Here is an 18,688-nt window from a genome sequence, read left to right as displayed (position 1 = left end):
AGTGCAGAATTTCAAGTCCAAAATTTGCAAAAATTATTTTAGAATCATTTTTGGTGGGGATTACAGACAAAGAGGGTCCATATTTTAGAGAAGGAGTTCTCTGGCATGTCAGCAGTTGGAAGTTTGGTGGATTAGGTTGCTAATGAGTATTTAGTCAGCAATAACATATCTTTTGGTGATTTTGTTTGTTGTGTCCATTCTACTCAGGCATGCATTTTCTCCTGATAGATGGTTCTCCAGATTTTCAAGAAAAACTCCAGATCACTTGAATCCTAGTACAATGTACATACCAGCAATGGTTTTTTGAGTGGTTACAAAGATAAAACTCTGGTGGTGACTTCTTTCTGAAACAGCTGCATCTCCATGGCAATTTTGCATTCATTAATATGTTTGGGAGCAACTTCTCCAATCTCAGTGCACTCCAGCCAGGTCACCAAGAGTGACAGAGTGCTTCTCCACACTCCAAGTACATGACCTAATGATGCTACCCATAACTTTTCTCTCCACTGGAAACCCCCTGTCTATCAAGAGGTTAGATTCACCTTGGCAATTCCACACAAGTTAAATAAATACAAATATGTCATGACATGACGTCTCTGTTCCGCATATTCAGCATGTTCCAACAGTATAAGCAGACATAGTTCAGGCTCTGAATGTATAAATACAAAGATTAAAGTGCCCTTTTGTCCTAGAGCTTGGCACCTAGTGAGACAAGGAAGCACACTGGCTGCACAACACCAGGAAGCTGGTGCAGGGGACACTTCCACAGCCCCTAGCAGAGCGTCGTGATTGCCATGGGGACTGTTCCAGAGCCTGAACACAGATCAGCCAGCCTGGCTCAAGTGCTGGGTATGCCTCATGAAAGTTTTTGTGGAAGAAACTGCTTAACAAAGGAAGGGGGATGGAATGTTACTTTCTATATGGCAAACAATTTACACTGTCATTAATATTGCAAGCCATTTTTTCAGAGGAAAAAAAAAAATCCCTGCTTTATTTTAAGATTTTTTGTATGGTTTATTCTGAGATTTAGAAAACACAAGAGAGTCAGGCCTTCCAGACAAATGCATTTACCTTGACGGAATGCATTTGCAATAGCTTTACAACAATGGCCTAGAGAATACTTGCAATTCACATTGGACTATTTTTTCTCTTTTTTTTTTTACTGCTTGGAAAATGGACCTGGTTTGGGGGCCTAATTCACAGCTACCACACCTACTCTGTCTGCCCAGAGAGCGAAGAGAATGAATAGGTCAATCACCTGACATATTTCCATCCAATTTCAAGGGTAGAATGTGTTCATTTTCTGACTAATGGCATGTCATTTTGCAGAAGCCTCTGGTCGCGAATTAATCCTGGAATCAAAACAGATTTTCCGGGGAGCAATCTTCCATCAAGTATTGATTTTTTTACACTCATGGAGTCTGTACTCCCTAATTTAACCTGACAATGATTCTGCACAATGGGCTGGGAGCACCTTGGCAACTCACAGAAGGAACTTTTAGTGTCTTTTCTTTCTGCAAAGTAGTGGAGGGTGGGGGGAGTAAGGAGTGGGGGAAAGAAAAGACCCAAACAACACAGTTAGTCACTGGGGGAGTGTTTACTGTCTGGTGTTTTATTTCTGATTATTTCGAATGGAGAAATAATGCTAACTTTAGAAGTAATGTAAGTGGAGATGTCTCTGAAAGACGCATGACTGTGAAATTCTGTTTATGGCAACAGTCCCCTGCTGCTCTTGCACCTTTTTCTCACCCCCAGCACTCTTGGATGCTAATAACACAAAAAACTATAATAGCATCTCTAGCTGCACCTGATGTTTTTGTGAGCTGACGTTTTACTTTAAAAAAAAAAAAAAAAAAAAAAAAAAAAAAAAAAAAAAAAAAAGGCTTCCACACATAGAAGCATAAAAATGCATTCTTTACCAGAAAGGTGGTTTCTGACTCTGGCCTCACAGATCCAGCTGCCAATAGCTAAGCTTTGCTCTTCAGTTCTCCTACAAGACAAATTTCATTGTAACTGCTTCTCTCCTAAACTCTGTACTAATGCTCTGTACTAAACTCTGTTCTATCTGTTTGTTCTATTTATTTGACTACTTACACCAACAAGAAAAAATGAAAGATCTATCATTATGAAACAATAACATACAACCCAGTGAAAAGTGAGAAATCATTTAGAGACAGGAGTATTGATGGGACAAGAGGTGAAGAAGCCATAAGATGCTGCCTTTTAATAGAAAATGAAGATAGGCCATTTTGGTTTTGAAGGTACCACTGCAGAAGCGAAATAATGCAGTGTAATCATTGTTCCTAGGCTAAAACTTCTTTCTCAGAGATGAGAAGCAATACATATATTTAAGAGATAGTGAGTTAGATGCCCATCCTTTTGCCTTATTCTGAAACTGAAATGGAAGAGATTTTAAGCATCTTGCACAAAGATCTTTACAGAAAAATAACATCTCTGCTGGTGATTTCTCCCTTAGAAATGCTTCATTACTGAAAACATAGTTATATGACTTGAAGAATAATACTTTTATTTCTTTGCCATTTCAGAGACAATCACAATTTGAGAGGTATTTGGTTGTAAATGATTTTTTCCCTTCTATAAAATAGCCTTTCAGTTTTACTTTGAAAAAAAAAAAATAAAAACCTTTCTTGGCCTAATGCGAAAAGGTTTGGAAAAAACTACACTAGCTATTCCTTCAGTTTGGCTACCAAAACCATAATATAATAATTGAATTTTCAGACATTTCATGCCAGATAGTAATCTCTTGCAGATCTGACTGCAAATTTCTGATTAATGGATCTCTGTCATTGTCAGTTCTAAATTCAGAAGAGGACAAAAAGTGTAGAAGATGAAAACGTCTTTAGAACAGACTGTGCCTGGCTGAATCAGGACCTAAATTCCTAAAAACTGCAATTCCAGAGCATAATGCAGGAAATGTTTGTGGAATAAATAAACTGAGGTACACAGAAATAAAAGATCCATATACAATTTCAATAATGATATTAAGTAATAAATCAGTAATAGTTGTTCCTGAACAGCAACGATAGCATATTATTTCTCCATTGTACTATTTCAGGAATACCTTGGAAACCACAAGATAAGTGTTTTCTGGCCTCATCAAAAAGGTTAGGGTGAAGAACCCTTGTGTGAAAAGTTTTGAGTGACAGAATATGTTTAAATTGTTAAAAATGTTTATAAAAGTGCTTCTAGGCATAAAGATGATGACAGAAATCATACACAGGAACAGCTGAAGATAGCTCTCTTATTGTTAAAGGACTCTTTTCTTGCAAGTTTTTTTTTACTTTCATCTCATTTTCCAGAGACATTTTGAAAGAGGACTGCTTCTTTTCTTCCTTGTTTTATGAAAGTGCCTTTGTACATTAGCAAAGTGCTTTAATAACATGCACTTTGTAAAAGTCAAAAGTGCCCTATTATCTGTAAATATAGAAGTAAATAGCACTTGTTTTAATTGAAAACATCAAACTTTTGTAACTCTAAACACATCAAAGACATCCATTTGTGCATCTCCTCCAAAAGGTGAATTCTAGTGCTTTTAGACAGACTGAAAAAGAATCAAGCTTATTAGAGCCATGAGAAATTTTCAAATTGAAATGCATTTCAATCTTCAAGTGGTTAAAATATGGAAATGGTTAATGCACTTAGCATGTGAAACCACTTTGAAAGTGTGAGGGGTTTAACCAATTATCCCTATCAACTGAGAAGTGACAACTGACCACAGTCTTAGGTCAATCTGACTTCAAGGTAACACACAGTGGTTTACATTTTAATCTGTAGGTTAACTAGCAAAGGGAGATTTAAGATGTTGTATTTTACTTTACAGGAGCAGGTACTCAGCCTGTTGCTGTGGCTTGATTGAAGGACAACACAATTTTGAACCACTATAACTTGACAATTCTTCAAGTGTACTTAAATTTTATATACACAGAAAAGTGTAGTGACTTGCTCAGTGTCAGTGTAACAAAACTATTTCTAAACTAATTTATCTTTCATCCTTCAAAACAAAACTTAAATGGCTTAAGGAGTGCCGTTTAGTTGGTCAGTTATTAACTTAACTTGAAAGAAGATGATGTCTCACTGTGGGGGTAAAAAAGTGTCCAGAGTGATTTCTGAGACAAATTGAGTTACATTAATAAAGTTTTTGAGACCAGATGAGGGCTACTGGCTCTGGTACATAGTGGGGCACATGATGAACACAATCACACAACCATGCCTTAACAAGTTACCATCTGTCAGCCAACTGTGATTTGATTTCATTTTGATAAAAGCTAATGGAAAGAGGAGAAATAAAATCAAAAATCAATCATATCCCAAACCATCAAAATGCTAATAGAATTTTTAATATCTGTGCAGGACTTGACCTCCTATTTTCTTCAGGTTCCTTGTCCGCTTAAAGGATGAGTTTGTTTATTCAGAAGCCTCCTGTCTACTATTATTTATTTGTATTGTCACTTGCTTAGGCCTGTTGCAGGACTCCAGCCATGTGGTACCAGCATATTCTAGTGATTGTCTTACTTTGATTGACAAGGGTGGCAATAGTGCTTGAAGCCTTCAGAGAGTAACATGTTGTACATGAGCCCCTGATGTAGTTTCCACTGATGTAGGCCTGTTCTGTAGCCTTAATGGTGTATGGATGCTTCCATGTAGACAAAATCTCCTCCATGTAAACTTGGAAGCAACACCATGAGGGTCTATGTTGCTGACATAGAAGGGATGCTGCAGGTACAGGCAGAGATAATATCAAAATTGAAGCCTTCCTATTATCAAAATATGACTTCTGATAATAATTCCTTTACCTCTATACCATAAATAGAAGGCAAGATATTTTCTAACTCCAAAATTAACAGAGCTTAACAGGAAAAGTATATTTCTTGCTCAACTGAATGACTGTCTGTAAACTTCTTAGCTTCCTGCTGCTGCAATTTGAAGAGTGGGCATGATGAAGTATTATGTGACAAGTTCTTACTTGTTTTCAGATTTGAATGTAGAAATGGATCTGTGCAGAGTACAGACACTTCGGAAAAAAATCTGACCCCTCAGAGTCAGCAGTCTAATACTCTTTACTTCAAGCAGACATGTGTTTATCCAGGGTATTGCACATAGCACCTAGAGTGTTCAACTAGCACCAATCTTCATTATAAGGGGAGAAAGGTGGTGCTAAAAAATTAAATCACATTTAGGACATTACTTTAAATGAATTTAAAAGCAGGCTGAGTCCCCAACAACTCCTTTTGATACAGGTAGTGAAGGATCAACAGTTTTCCATTTGCACATAGAAGCCACAGTAAGACACCCACATTTGGACTTCAGAGCTTAATTTAAGGTGCTTTACTTGATAAACTATATTATTCATTTATTATCAATCACCCCTACTTAAGGATAAAAAGAGCATAAGATATACCATCTGGCATATCCCATACAGTAGGCAGTTAAGAAAAAAAAGATCAAAAAAATAGAGTACACTTTTTTGTATGCATCCTTTCAGTTTTGTTTTCTTGCCTTGTGTCACACCAAAAGTGAGTAATTTATATAGAAGAATATCTATTTAATGAGTTTAGGTCAACTTGCAGCTGAAAGGCAGTCTGAATTCTACTGTGGTGTTCTATTATTGCTGAAGAATTGTGGCTTGGCATCATATCTGAAAGAAATAGTTATAATGCAATAATTAAGGACATGATATATGTAAAGAAAATATTGTGGAAAGATGAAGTTGTCATGGCCAGTTTAGTAAAGGTGTGGTTTGGTATAAGTCTACAATTACCCTACAATTTATCCTAACTCATACATACTCCAGCAATTCAAGATAACTTATTGGTAATTCTGATTGCTAATTAACATTACTAACCTGACTGAAGTCCTCACAGTGTAAGCAAAACAGAATTTCAAAATAGGCTGCTAAATAGCTCTAAATATTTCCTTTCCTTTCTGACTTCTGCTGTTTTCTTTCCACCTCACATTTCATTCTTTTATTTACCCAGTTCATTGTCATTCCCTTGTCGTGAGGACTCCTTCCTGCAGAGTAAGAACTATTGTTTCTCCTGACTCACCACAGCCATGGGCTCAGGAATGTGGGTACAAATCCTTTGTGTGTCATCAGCACTGCTGACTTGGGACTGGCATTGAGTTTGTAGCAAAGGTGGAATAAAACACACTAGCCTCATCCTAGCATGATTGAAAGGTCAGAGTACACTAAAATCCCATGAAGTGAATTTGGGTATTTCAATAGTTAATTGCACCAAGCTGCCTATTTTCCATCTCCTATGTTGGAGGCCCTTACAAGTATATAATATGAACTTCCACCTTAGTCATACCAGTGCTAGGTCTGGCACCTTTATGTGTAATTAGGCAATGTACAGCAGCTTATTCAGAAGTTTGCTGCTACAAAAAGAGAGTAGTCCCATTTCCCCTATGCTTTGTTTTGGCTGTGATACTTCTCTGGTAGCATAGTTAGCCAAATTCAACTTACTAATTGTAATAAATATGGTATATTAATTTGTGTTTTTGGTGTATGTGGAATGTAAACATATTCTGTAAAATAAAATGCAAGCAGGTAGGGCACAAAACCAACTAATCTCAGAATGAGCAACACCCAGGGGCTGCTATTCAGAAATGCCTTGCCGGAAATCGGGAGCCACTATTGACATCAGAATAAAAGACAAATCAAGATAGAAATCAGTCCTCCAGGGGCAGCAGAACTGTGAAACGCCCAAACATCACCCAGATACAATCAGGGGGACGCCTTTCCATTCATACAAAGGAGGAAAGAGATTAAAACTCCTATTTCCGCAGGGAAACCCCATTCTGTAGACTGGACGGCAGAGATGAATTTGAAAAAACCACCCCGAAAACAAAGAACTGTGGGGAAATCCTCTGCCATGGGCCAAATAAACTGTATTGGCCGAAAAAGGCCAATTCGCGAACAAGGGGAGTTACAGTGCAATAGAGGCCATAGCTGAGGTTCACCCAGTGTCGATCCTGGGCATCGGCACTGTGCTTCCAATTGTTGGTTTAGCATAAAATTTTGTCTTGTAATTCTTTAATTTAAAAAAATATGTTTTATTAATTGGAATTGGACTGGCATTTATAACACTAATTCAGTGGAAAACTGACTGAGGTATCCTTGATCCATTCGTCATTTCATATTTGCAGTGGACCAGGAATATGCACTCCAAAGTTACCGTTCTGTCAGCGTGTGGTGAGTTACTGAGCCTTCTTGCTCAGTCCTGTTTCTGGATATAACAATACAGGTATTTCTGAGTATACAGCCATGACAAGCCTGTGAAAGCAAAGGTTTCTTGTTCTGGCTGTAAAATGAGCACCTCAGAGCATTCAGGTGGTTTCAGTCTCCAAGATCCAGGTTAAACACTGGCAGACTGCTTCTCTCCAAGGGACAGAGAAAACCAAAACTCCCAAAGCAAAGCTAACATTGCATAGCACCTACCAGGGGGCAACCATAGCAGGTTCTTAAGAGACTGGAAGGGGAATTTGGTAGCCAGGAACTGGTCTCGTCATCCCTGGGAGATGTGAGCAGGGTGGGCTTAGGGAGGCTGGGAAGCTGGGTTCATACCAGATTGTCTGGCAGGTTCATGATGATGAGATATGAGGTCATGTCAACTCAGTGCCAGGGTAGGACTGTGGGGAGGTGGATGTCAGCACTCCTGGAACAGGGACTGATGGCACCAGCTGGGCTGAAATGGGCTTGTAGCAGGGGCAGAGACAGTAGGGTCTGTGGGTGCTGTTGGGACATCAACTATACTGGTCTTTGCACAAGTCCACACCCTTGAGAAAATAACCCCCAAATCAAAGTGATAAACCCTGAAAATGCTGCCAGAAATTTTCCCCCTTGAAGGAAGAAAGCCCAGTGATGCCCAAACCCCACCTGCTGTCTTGCCAGCCCTGTAGGTTTTTTCCAGGATGGTCCATCCTTGCTCCACATACACCTCCACGTTCTGAGACAGCTACTAGTTTTCAAAATTCTTTGTTGCTCAGAAATTGCAGTAAAGTGACTTTAAAATTGGCCCTTCCATTTTCTGTATGTGCATACATACATGTTGCTTACCAAGGCAAATGCTAACTGCAAGATATTGGAGTAATTGTCAGCAGTGTGGAACCTAATTTTCTACTATGTAGACATCTATGTTGGTTGCATATATTAGAGTTGTCATGCTTTAAATGTCAGCACCATTTTAACATCTATAGGAGTCTGTAGAATTAATGATGAGAGAGATTCTTACTGTAAATGTATTGGAAATGGCAGCGTTCAGTTACCTGTAAATGTTAAAACAATGTCTACTGAGAGCTGACAAAGACAATCAGTAAATGCATGCTTTGGTTTGTCAGACGTTCAGCCCCTGAAGGCCTGTTTCAGCTCACTTTGTGTTGATTTGAATGCTGTTTGTGGTGCCAAGAGGAGCTGTCTGGCCCAAGATTATAGTGACTTCTGCCCTTGGGAAGAGAGAGGGGAAACTGTAAATGCCTCAAGATGATCTGAGGGGGCTGCAGTCACTGGTGCTCTTGGTGGAGATTGTTGTGTGAGTGCTGCAGAGGTATGCCCTGGTCTGTTCAGACAGGTGGCAAGGAAGCTGTTGCAAAGGCTTTCCAGGAAATAACAGGGTAATTTTTCCTTCTGGGAAGGAAAGGTGAAGCAGGTACATGAGCTTTTCTCCAGGAGTGCCCTGCCAAAGTGAAACAAAAAGAGTTTTAATGCTTCTGTACAACCTTCCAAGTGGATGTTTGGATGAAAAATGTCACTGTTCCTAGAGCTAACTAATTTATATACTTTCATGTAAGTAGCTCTGTTGTTTTAGATCGTATTGGGTAGTGGAGAGTAGCCATCAGTCTGTATCATTCAGAACCAGTGCAGATTTCTTTGAGGAATTTCCAGTAGCTACAGACTGTCTTGACAGGATAATTTATGTTTGAATTTTATCCATTTCATATCATAACTTGCAGTTCATTACTGAACTGGACTCCTCCACTGTATTTGAAAGGAACCCAGAGTCCTCCTGAATTCAAAGTCTGACTATGCATCTGGCTTCTTTTACATCCCAGAAAGATGCTTCCAGTAATTATCTTATTTGTGATTTATGTAACATCTCTCAAAGTTGCTAGTGAAGATAGTGCATCTGCCATTGAAGACTTAGTGTGACTGAGTTTTAGATTTTGATGGCATTGCAGCAAAAATCCCCAAAGGTCTTTAGAAAGTAAACATGGAAACGTCACTAAACAAAATTCACTGATGAGTTCCAACACATATGCAAAGAAATATTTTTCCTAGTTTGCATTCAAGCCCCACTAATTGTTTCCTTCCATTGAAACTACTTATTGTCTATTCTCACAGAACATAAGCATTTTTATTAATTTAAAGCTCTTCTGAATCCAGGCAGGTATACAAATATCCTATCCCCTCACCTCTTTCAACATCCCAACACCCCTTACAACAAATGTCAGATTTTTCTTCCAGGAGGATGTGTAAGAAAATACTTTGAAAAAAGTTGTTAGACTTTTTTATAGTTATTTTATGTGTGCATTTCACTTTGCTGCAGGCAATGGCAGAAGAAAAAAAAATCAATCCACATTTGTGTGCAATGAAAAGATGAAAAGAAAAAAAAACCTCTTCCAAAATAATTAGCTGTGTGGTATAAGGAATGGAATCATCAAAAATACTTGACTTTTTCTGCTGCTGAGCCCCTAAAATACCCAGACACATTAAGAAAAATAGTTGGGAAGGTTTATTTTGGGGTACAGGCTGCTCTTGTTCTGGAGACAAGTAAATGCTAGCCTTTGTATGAAGCCTGAAACCTCCCCAGTTCTAATTTTGGAGTGAGTGCTTTAAAATGCAACTGAAACCAAAAATAACATAGAAAGGCATTTCTTTCGACAGAGATTAAATGGGTCAACCATTCAGTCAGCAATGGCTTCAAATGTGTCTACAATAGCTACAGATGAAAAGTTTTATGGATGTCTCCACATCTATGGCATGTTTGTATGTGCATATATAAATACAGAAATACACGTATTCACAAAAACATTGGCATTTGTGTGACTATGTATTCACGTGAACATACATGGTAAATGTGGTTAATCTTGCATCTCTTCCCAAAGGCTGTAAAAGATGCAGAAAGGAAATGTACTTGCATTTGGTTTGGTCAGAATATACTTGAAAAATAGTTTATTAAAAATGTGAGGACTTCACAATTACTTAAATATACAACCTTACTAGGATAGTGCATTAACAGTGGGTAACTCCAGCAGGAAAGATTAATATTGCTTATAAAAAGCCTGGTGTAGAATGTTTGTTGTGCTGCCAACAACACTGTATAGGAGGTGATTTTTCGGTGCCTGGCAATGATTTTTGCACAATGTACTGTGTAATCATTGTCTACAATGCACTTTTTTCTACCATAAAACCTGTAGAAGGAATAATATGGCCCTCATTTTTTCTCTAGCTTCTAAGGAGAACTCTAAAATATATACCTCATGGCAGTAGTCCATAAACTCCAGTTGTGCTAAGGCACTGTGCAATCTGAGGCTACCAAGATCAATAAAATCATTGAACCCACAAATATTTCTATGGCTATAGTTGCGTGAAAAGTTAGAGAAGCATATATATCTATATGTAGGAAAAATAGACAAAGAGGCTGTTGTTGGTAGGAGGAGCAAAATCTGCTGGATTTAGACTGCAAGAGAGTGAACTGCAGAAATGTGATGTTCATGGTTTCATACCAGAGCAGTATGAATTCAAGAGATGCAATACATTCAGGAAATGGATTTAAGTGGGATGGATGACTGGCTCTGGCAATTGCTAATAAGACATAGAATGTTTCCTGCCAAGGTCACTGATTTTACTCCATTTCATTATCAATTATTAAATATCTCTTCCTCTTATTATTAGTTTACAAGTTGTTTTCACATGAGGGATGCCATTTGGTGTCCTATGTGAGGTGAATTGTTGATGATGAATCAGACTCAAAGCAGAGTGGTATCTGTCACGGGAAAATTGTTGTTACATCAGTAGTAGCTTGCACTCTGTCCTGACTCTGTCAGGAGTCTCAAGAGGAAGGACAAAGTCTGTGTAGGGGTATAGAGCTTGATGATTTTTTTTCCTCTCTCTTTTTCATATGTGAAATACTGCATCAATCAGAAAGATGGGTCTAGATTTTTCCATCAGTCTGACACTTCTCACATGCAATAAACCTCTTCCTAGCATGATACCAGGGAGTATACTATGTAGTCAGCAGTCAGCTCTTTACTCAGGCATGCTTACGTCTAGGACCACCTTACCTTATGAAATAAGAATTATTAATTTTAATTTTTCTTCTTCCTCACAATGGCAGCTTAAATTGGAATTTAGGAGATTGAGAGACAAAGAAGGGATTTGACAATGTAAAAAAAAAGTTAAAAAATAATAAAGAAAAAGACTAAACTACTTCAATAGTGATATGGAAAAAAAAAAAAAGCACATTTCAGTTCCTTTTTTCCTCACAGAATTCCTTATCTAAGGGAAATTCTCTGAGGTCCATTAACAAAAACAGAGGTATTTCCAGCAAGTCAGTCATCAAACAAATAGTTTTCCTTCCAAACAGATACAGTATATTTTTCATGTTCCTAAAGGAGGAAAAAAATATTAAATATTACTGAGATGCTGTGAGCCAGCAGAAAATTCAAACCACAGCCATAAGCTCCCTCTCTAAAGGACCTGATGAAACTCTGAGGTAGTGAAAAGTTATCTGCTTTTTATAGATGTGGTGGGGGTTTAGATACACCTGTGCTCATGCATGGTATTTCTGCTTTTTCCTTGTTCCATTCTTCTTGCACCTTGGCCATTGGAGCAGCTTGTGTGATTGCCTTTCAACCAGTTGTGGTCATAAAAATTGAGTTGGCTTAAAAACTAAGTTTTTCTTGAGGCTGACCCAACTAAAATGAGATAATGAATTATAAGAAAAAATTATCTGCTGGAAGATATGAAGTGACAGTTTTCAGCCCTTTAGGATAGGGATGAGAAAGGGGCATAGAACACAATCCTGCTGTTTGCAGAGCACATTTGCCTATGCCAAGAGAAAATCATGGATGATCATCTTCTAGAACTTGCTGCCTAGTGGATCTGGATATGAGGATTTTGGGAAAGACTGTAAATTCCACCTGACAGCTATATTTATAGTTTTTAACTCTGTTCAGATTGTGCTGTAAACACCAAAGGCAAAGAAGAGCAATGATTGAAACACTGGAAAGCCTGAAGGAAAGTTACTAGGACTGTAATACACATTGATTATCTGGACTAAAAAATTACGTAAGAAAAGGTCTTCAGGATTACATTTTTGCCCAATTAGCTGTATTACATGCTAAACCCTCTATTTCATCAGCTTTTCTATTTCGGAGACTGGTAGACCACCTATGCTACACTTTCCAGCTCCTTCAGTGTCTGAGCAATGATTTTGCTTCCATGTTCACATGTCCTATGGTGGCACACTGAAATGTCCTCAAGAGCCAGGCACCAGTGCTTTAGGCACAGGCATTGCTGGGGGTCCTACCCACCCACAGGACATATCCCAACATAGCCCCTGAAGATGGAGCCCTGCTGCAGCAGCCCGCTTGTTAGAGGGTAGAAATGAGCCAAGACACAGACTTCTTGTTTAGCACAGCATGAAAAGGGTCCTGGTTTATTCCTCTTTATAGTTTAGCCATCCTGATTCCAACCATTCACTGACTCTGGCTGCAGCAAGCTCCCACAGTAGGTTTCCTGTACAGCCTCTGACTGCTGGTTATTTCCTGCTAAACTATGACTGCATATTTGCAGACTCTGAATGCAGGCTTTTACCTAGCTAGACTGTGACTACAGGTTCTAACAACAGGCTCTAACTGTAGATCCAGACTGACCGCACAGCAGTGATTCTCTCTCAGACTCTTTCTTCATGATCCTGCTGTTCTCACTTCCTCAAGGCTCCACCTCCTTCATAATCCTCCCCCCATCAGCTAACCCACTCCCTTTTAGCACACTTCTCTTTACAGCTGTGACTCATCAGGGATAGGCTGTATTGGGTAATTGACACAGCTGTTACTTATCCAGAGACGAGGTCACCTATATTCCCTTCTCCTACACAACCCCACTGCAGAGGCTTGGTGAACTTTAGCCTTCCAGAACTTTTGGCTTGCACAGTGCTTTGTAGTAGGACATGTCCTTTTCTGCTTGGAGGGGTGTTTTCTGAGAGAAATAAGCCTCGTTGCCTAGCACGAACATCCTTAATTCCAACAAACTAAACTGAGTATAGAGTTTTCTGAATTCCTCTAACCCATTTTATGGAACAGGTGCTGCAGCAAGCCTCAGAGCTTCTTTGAAAGCAGATAAGCATTTGACAATGGTTAAAAAAAGATGTTAAAAAAATGCTTTGAAAAAGAAGTCTAAATCCTTTACACTTCTGGAATCAACACTCCAGCAGGCGAGAAACAAAGCTACTTAAGGTAAACCTATACTCTTGTACATTTGCACATCTCCCCCCAGTTTACATGGGCTGTGTGATGATAACAGCAAACACAAATAGCCTTAAACCTGGTACAGATTTTGTTAGAGTAATGGGTGAAAACTTGCATTCAAAAATAGTCTGTTTTATTGTGTTATACCCTGAATCACAAGAATAGCATTTCTAATACATTACCTCATAACCAGTATCTATAGGGATGCTATTTTCATCTCCCCTACTTCTAATCACCTTTCCAGTGCAAGAGGAATGGAATGCTTTATTCAGCTAGAGATTTTCTTCATCCTAAACTGTATCTGTTGTATTGGAAATTGAAGTGACAGACTGCTTTCTTTTAAAGACCTCTCCACAGCAAGGAACAGTCTTACAGGAAGTCAAGGCCTATCTCGGTGTTGTGCTGGGAAAAGCTTTGTACCCATTTATTGTCATTTCAATACACCCCTGCAAAGTTAAGTTCTCTGAAAAATTTAGGAGAGGAGGGCTTTTTAAAAGGAAGGATGTGAGACCAACACTGGTCATTTCTGGTATGCCTACTCCAAGACATCAGTGGCTGGTCTTGTGAATCACATAAAAATTATGAAGAACTTCAAGCACCAAGACAAATGAAATCTGGTTTCCCAGCATGTGCATCTCCTGGTGGCTTGTGAGCTCAGTGCTATTTCTTCTTATACCTGGGGTTTTTAGAAGGATTTTTTTTCTCCTTGTCCAAGCTGATTTTCTCTGGTGTTCATTAAGGTTTACTTACTCAAGTTCATAGTGTGCATAACTTTATTTGCCCAGCTAGTGTTAGTGATGCTTTGGTGCTGCCTTCATAGGTACGTTTAGTGACATGTGTAAGTCTTCACAGGATTGGACCTACGCTCAGCAGTTGTTAATCAATACTCTTATTTATCACTCTCTCTGGCTCATCCATCAGTAAATCTTGATGTGCCCTTTATTATTTTTAGAACATAAACAACTCAGAAGGGACTGTATCTCAACAGAAAAGTCATGTGCGTGTTTCTTCTAAAATTAATCCATCTCTTTCTGGCTAGGCAGTTGACTGCCAAAAACAGTGCTGAAGGTAATCTGGAGGGGGGCTTTCTTACAAGTACTTACTGCATCCTTTTTCTCACCTGGGAGTCCAATCTACCTCTTTTTTCTCTAGGCTATTTTCATTAAACATGTAGTTATCTACCTCCCTTACATCAGATTTGTTTGAAACTGGCAAATCTCTTAAAGCATCAAGGCTAAAATTGTAAAAAGTCTAAGTTGGTAAAGAAAGAAGCAATGGTTTGTTTCATACCAAGCTTACATGGGTATGTAAACATTTAAATACACTGGATTGCTGAGACACGATTGGACTAAACAGGAGAAGCTGCCTTTGCATATAGGCACATTAATTTTTACATAGTAAATAATTACATATTAAATTAATTAAGTAATAGAATTAAAATAGAAAAAAACAAATCTTTGCATAAACAATAAATAACTACACTATGCGATTCTTTGAAAATGAACATTACCTTCCTGCCCTCTAAAAACCAGGAATGATTGCATATCAAGAATAATTAAAATTAGCTTTAAGGAAATTATTCCTATTACTCCAGTAAAATAATCTTAGGCTCATTATTTATCTTTTAAAAAATGCAACTTGTTTAGGACAGCCGGGTTTCAATTTTAGTGTGAAATTCAAACCATTTCCAGACATATAAGTAACTTGTCATATTTTCTTCTTCAGCTGATATCTGGGGCCACATGACTGCTTCTGATATCACACCTTCAGCCACAGTAGAGGAAAACATTGTAAATAATACAGACTTTTCAGAACTCTGATGTACAGCGAGGGTATGCTCGGCTGATAGCAAGCTATTGATAAGATTTTATTGTGGTGTGTGGCTGTTCCAACACACCTTAGGAAGCGACATGGTCTGTCAGTTCTGCCTTTTCTTCTTTCCTTTTTTTATTTTTTTTTTATTTTTTTTTTTTTAACAAATGTATTTGTGTTTTTTCCTTTTCAGAAGTGGTCTTTATTACATATTACCTATTGAATAATTTCTTTGAATGTATCATGACCTGTAAAGTGCTTATGCCAATGTGGATTTTGGATCCCTGCTCTTTGTGTGCCTCACTCTGGATGTACAGAGCACCTGCTGAGTTTGGATTTCCCAGATGAGCTGATAAGTCTTAGGGCCAGGTTGCTGGTGCACATGCTTGGGATTAGTTATACCACAGACACAAAATGGTGTTGCTGTAAGTTCTCCTTGTTAGTGGTCAGTATGGAAATTTGTTAGGGTACCTTCAGAAGGAAGGATCTTAAATGAAGTAAAACAATAGAGAGTATTCTAACAATACCTAATGGCTCATGCTCTTGCATTTATTCCTCTCAATGCTTCCCTCCTGTTCCCCTCCAGATTATCTTCAACACTGTTTTTGGCAGTCAACTGATGAGCGAGAAAGAGCTGTATTAATTTTAGATGAGACAAGCTCAAAGCTTTCCTGTTGAGATATAGTCTCTTCTGAGTTGTTTGTGTTCTAAAAACAATAAAGGGCACATCAGCATTTACGGATGAATGAGCCAGAAAGAGTGATAAATAAGAGTATTGATTCACAACTGCTGAGCGTAGGTCCAATCCTGTGAAGACTTACACATGTCACTAAATGTATCTATGAAGGTAGCATCAAAGCACCACTAACACTAGCTGGGCAAATCAAGTTCTGTACATTATGAACTTGCAAGATCAGATTCTTTACATTCCACAACGAGTAGCTGAAAATAGATGCTGCTTTTCAAGAGATAGCCACTTCAGTTGCTTTCAACTTGAATGAATTGAAGGGCAATTTTGGAGAAAGTTTCATGCTCCTCTGTTTAAGAACATATAATTGACCTGAAAATTTCAAAAGGACAGAGGCAAAATGGTAAAAATCACCATAGTGCCTTCTTTGCAAAAAGAAATTCAAGAATCTTCAGAATTTTGTGTTCTTTTCTTTCAGTTAATAGTTAAAAGACAAGTTAATATGTTTTAGAGAAAGTATCAACTGTTCACGACGACAATAGGTGTTAAAAATGAATAGCATTATTTGGAATTGGCTGATGAAGTTCCTAAGCCATTCTCCATGATATTTGAAAAGTCATGGCAGTCAGTGAAGTCCCAGGTGACTGGAAAATAGGAAATATTGTACCCATCATTAGAAAGGGTAGAAAGGAGGACCCTGGGAATTACCAGCCTGACAGCCTAACCTCTGTGCCTGGGAACATCATGGAACAGATCCTCCTGGAAGCTGTGTTAAGGCACATGGAGGACAGGGAGGTGATTCAGGACATCCAGTGCAGCTTCACCAAGGGGAAGTTCTGCCTGACCAACCTAGTGACCTAGGATGGAGTGACTACATCAGTAGTTAAGGGAAGGGTTACAGATGTCATCTATTTGGACTTCAAGAAAGCTTTTGACACTGTCTCAACATCCTTCTCCCTAAATTGGAGAGAGATGGTTGGTTGAGTGAACCATTATATGAATACAAATTCAGATGGTCGTGGTCATCCAGAGGGTCATGGTCAATGGCTCAGAGCCCCAGTGGACATCAGTGACCAGTGGTGTCCTTCAGTGGGTATTGGGACCAGTGCTATTTCATGTCTTCATTAATGACATGGACAAAGGGATCGAGTGCACCCTCAGGAAATTTGCCAATGACACCAAGCTGAGTGGTGCAGTTGCCACACCTGAGGCATCCCTCAGGGATCCTGCCATCCACAGGGATCTGGGCAAGCTCAGCAGGTGACCCCATGGGAACCCCATGGAGTTCAACAAGACCAAGAGCAAGGTGCCGCACCTGGGTTGGGGCAACCCCCAGTATCAGCTGGGGATGAACAGATGGAGAGCAGCCCTGGGGAGAAGGACCTGGGGGTGCTGTGGATGGGAGGCTGGACATGACCCAGCCATGGGCACTCAGCCCAGAGAGACAACCATAAAAAGCAGTGTGGATTGGATGTTAAGGGAGGTAGTTCTGCCCCTCTTCTCTGCTCTGGTGAGACCCCACCTGGAGTGCTGCATCCAACTCTGGGGTCTTCAGCACAGAAAGGACATCACCCCGTTGGAGCAAGTCCAGAGGAGGCCAACAGACCAAACTGATCAGAGAGATGGAACACCTTTCCTGGGAGGAAAGGTTGAGAGGACTGGGGTTGTTCAGCCTGGAGAAGAAAAGGCTTTTGGGTGACTTAATTGCTCCTTCCAGTACTTGAAGAGAGCCTAAAAGAGATTGATATGGACTTGTTACAAGAGCATGTGGTGACAGGACAAGGGAGAATGGATTTAATTTGAAAGAGAGTAGGGTTAAATTAGATATTAGGAAAAAAGTCTTTCCTGTGAGGGTAGTAAGGTACTGGAACAAATATCCCAGAGAAGCTGTGGATGGATGTCACATCCCCAGAAGTGTACACGACCCAGACTGGGTGAAGCTCTGAGCAATCTGGTCTAGCGAAAGGCGTCTTTCCCATGGCAAGGAGTTGAAACTAGATGAACTTTAGGGTCTCTTCCAACCCAAACCATTCTATGATTTTATGACTAAAAATGACTGAATGTAAGCACAAGTTCTTTGGTGAATTTTAAAAAGAAGTGAGGCAGAGGTTACTGCCTTCAGGAAATCCATACTTCTGGGACAATTCTGATTCTGCCAGGATCCACTGCAAATTGCCAGACAATTCAGATTTGTGCAGTGTCACCATCATGTCTTCTAAGGCCTTCAGTATTCTGGGACCATTTGTGGAACTTTTCTGGGGCCATCAATGTCAGAGAACATACAGGATTGTATGATGGGTAAACTGGATGGAGCATGGATTTTTCTTCATTGAAAGCCTCAATCTCATTAGCTGAACGCCAATATTATGTGATGTCTGAAAAGAAGGGAGCGACTCCATCCCTGACAAGCTGATTGATGCTGTGATGGTGGAGGCTGGATTTAAAGCCACACCATCGAACCAGAATCTTGTAGTATTTTAGGATTGGCTCACTCATGTAATCCCTACCACAGTTTTATTACCACTAAAGCCATTTTTTGCTGACCCTTGATTTGTGTAAGAATTTGTGGTCTGACCCAAGACTTGCCTACATTGAATGTGCCTGTAATCACACACACAGCCCTTGGTCTCAGAAATGTTTTGACATGAGGCCACTGATTATACAAGAAGTTCATTGTCCAGTAAAATGAAAGAAATGTTA

The sequence above is a fragment of the Prinia subflava genome, chromosome 1, assembly GCF_021018805.1.
Source record: "Prinia subflava isolate CZ2003 ecotype Zambia chromosome 1, Cam_Psub_1.2, whole genome shotgun sequence".
NCBI lineage: Eukaryota > Metazoa > Chordata > Aves > Passeriformes > Cisticolidae > Prinia > Prinia subflava.
Note: the sequence above shows the minus strand (reverse complement) of the source record.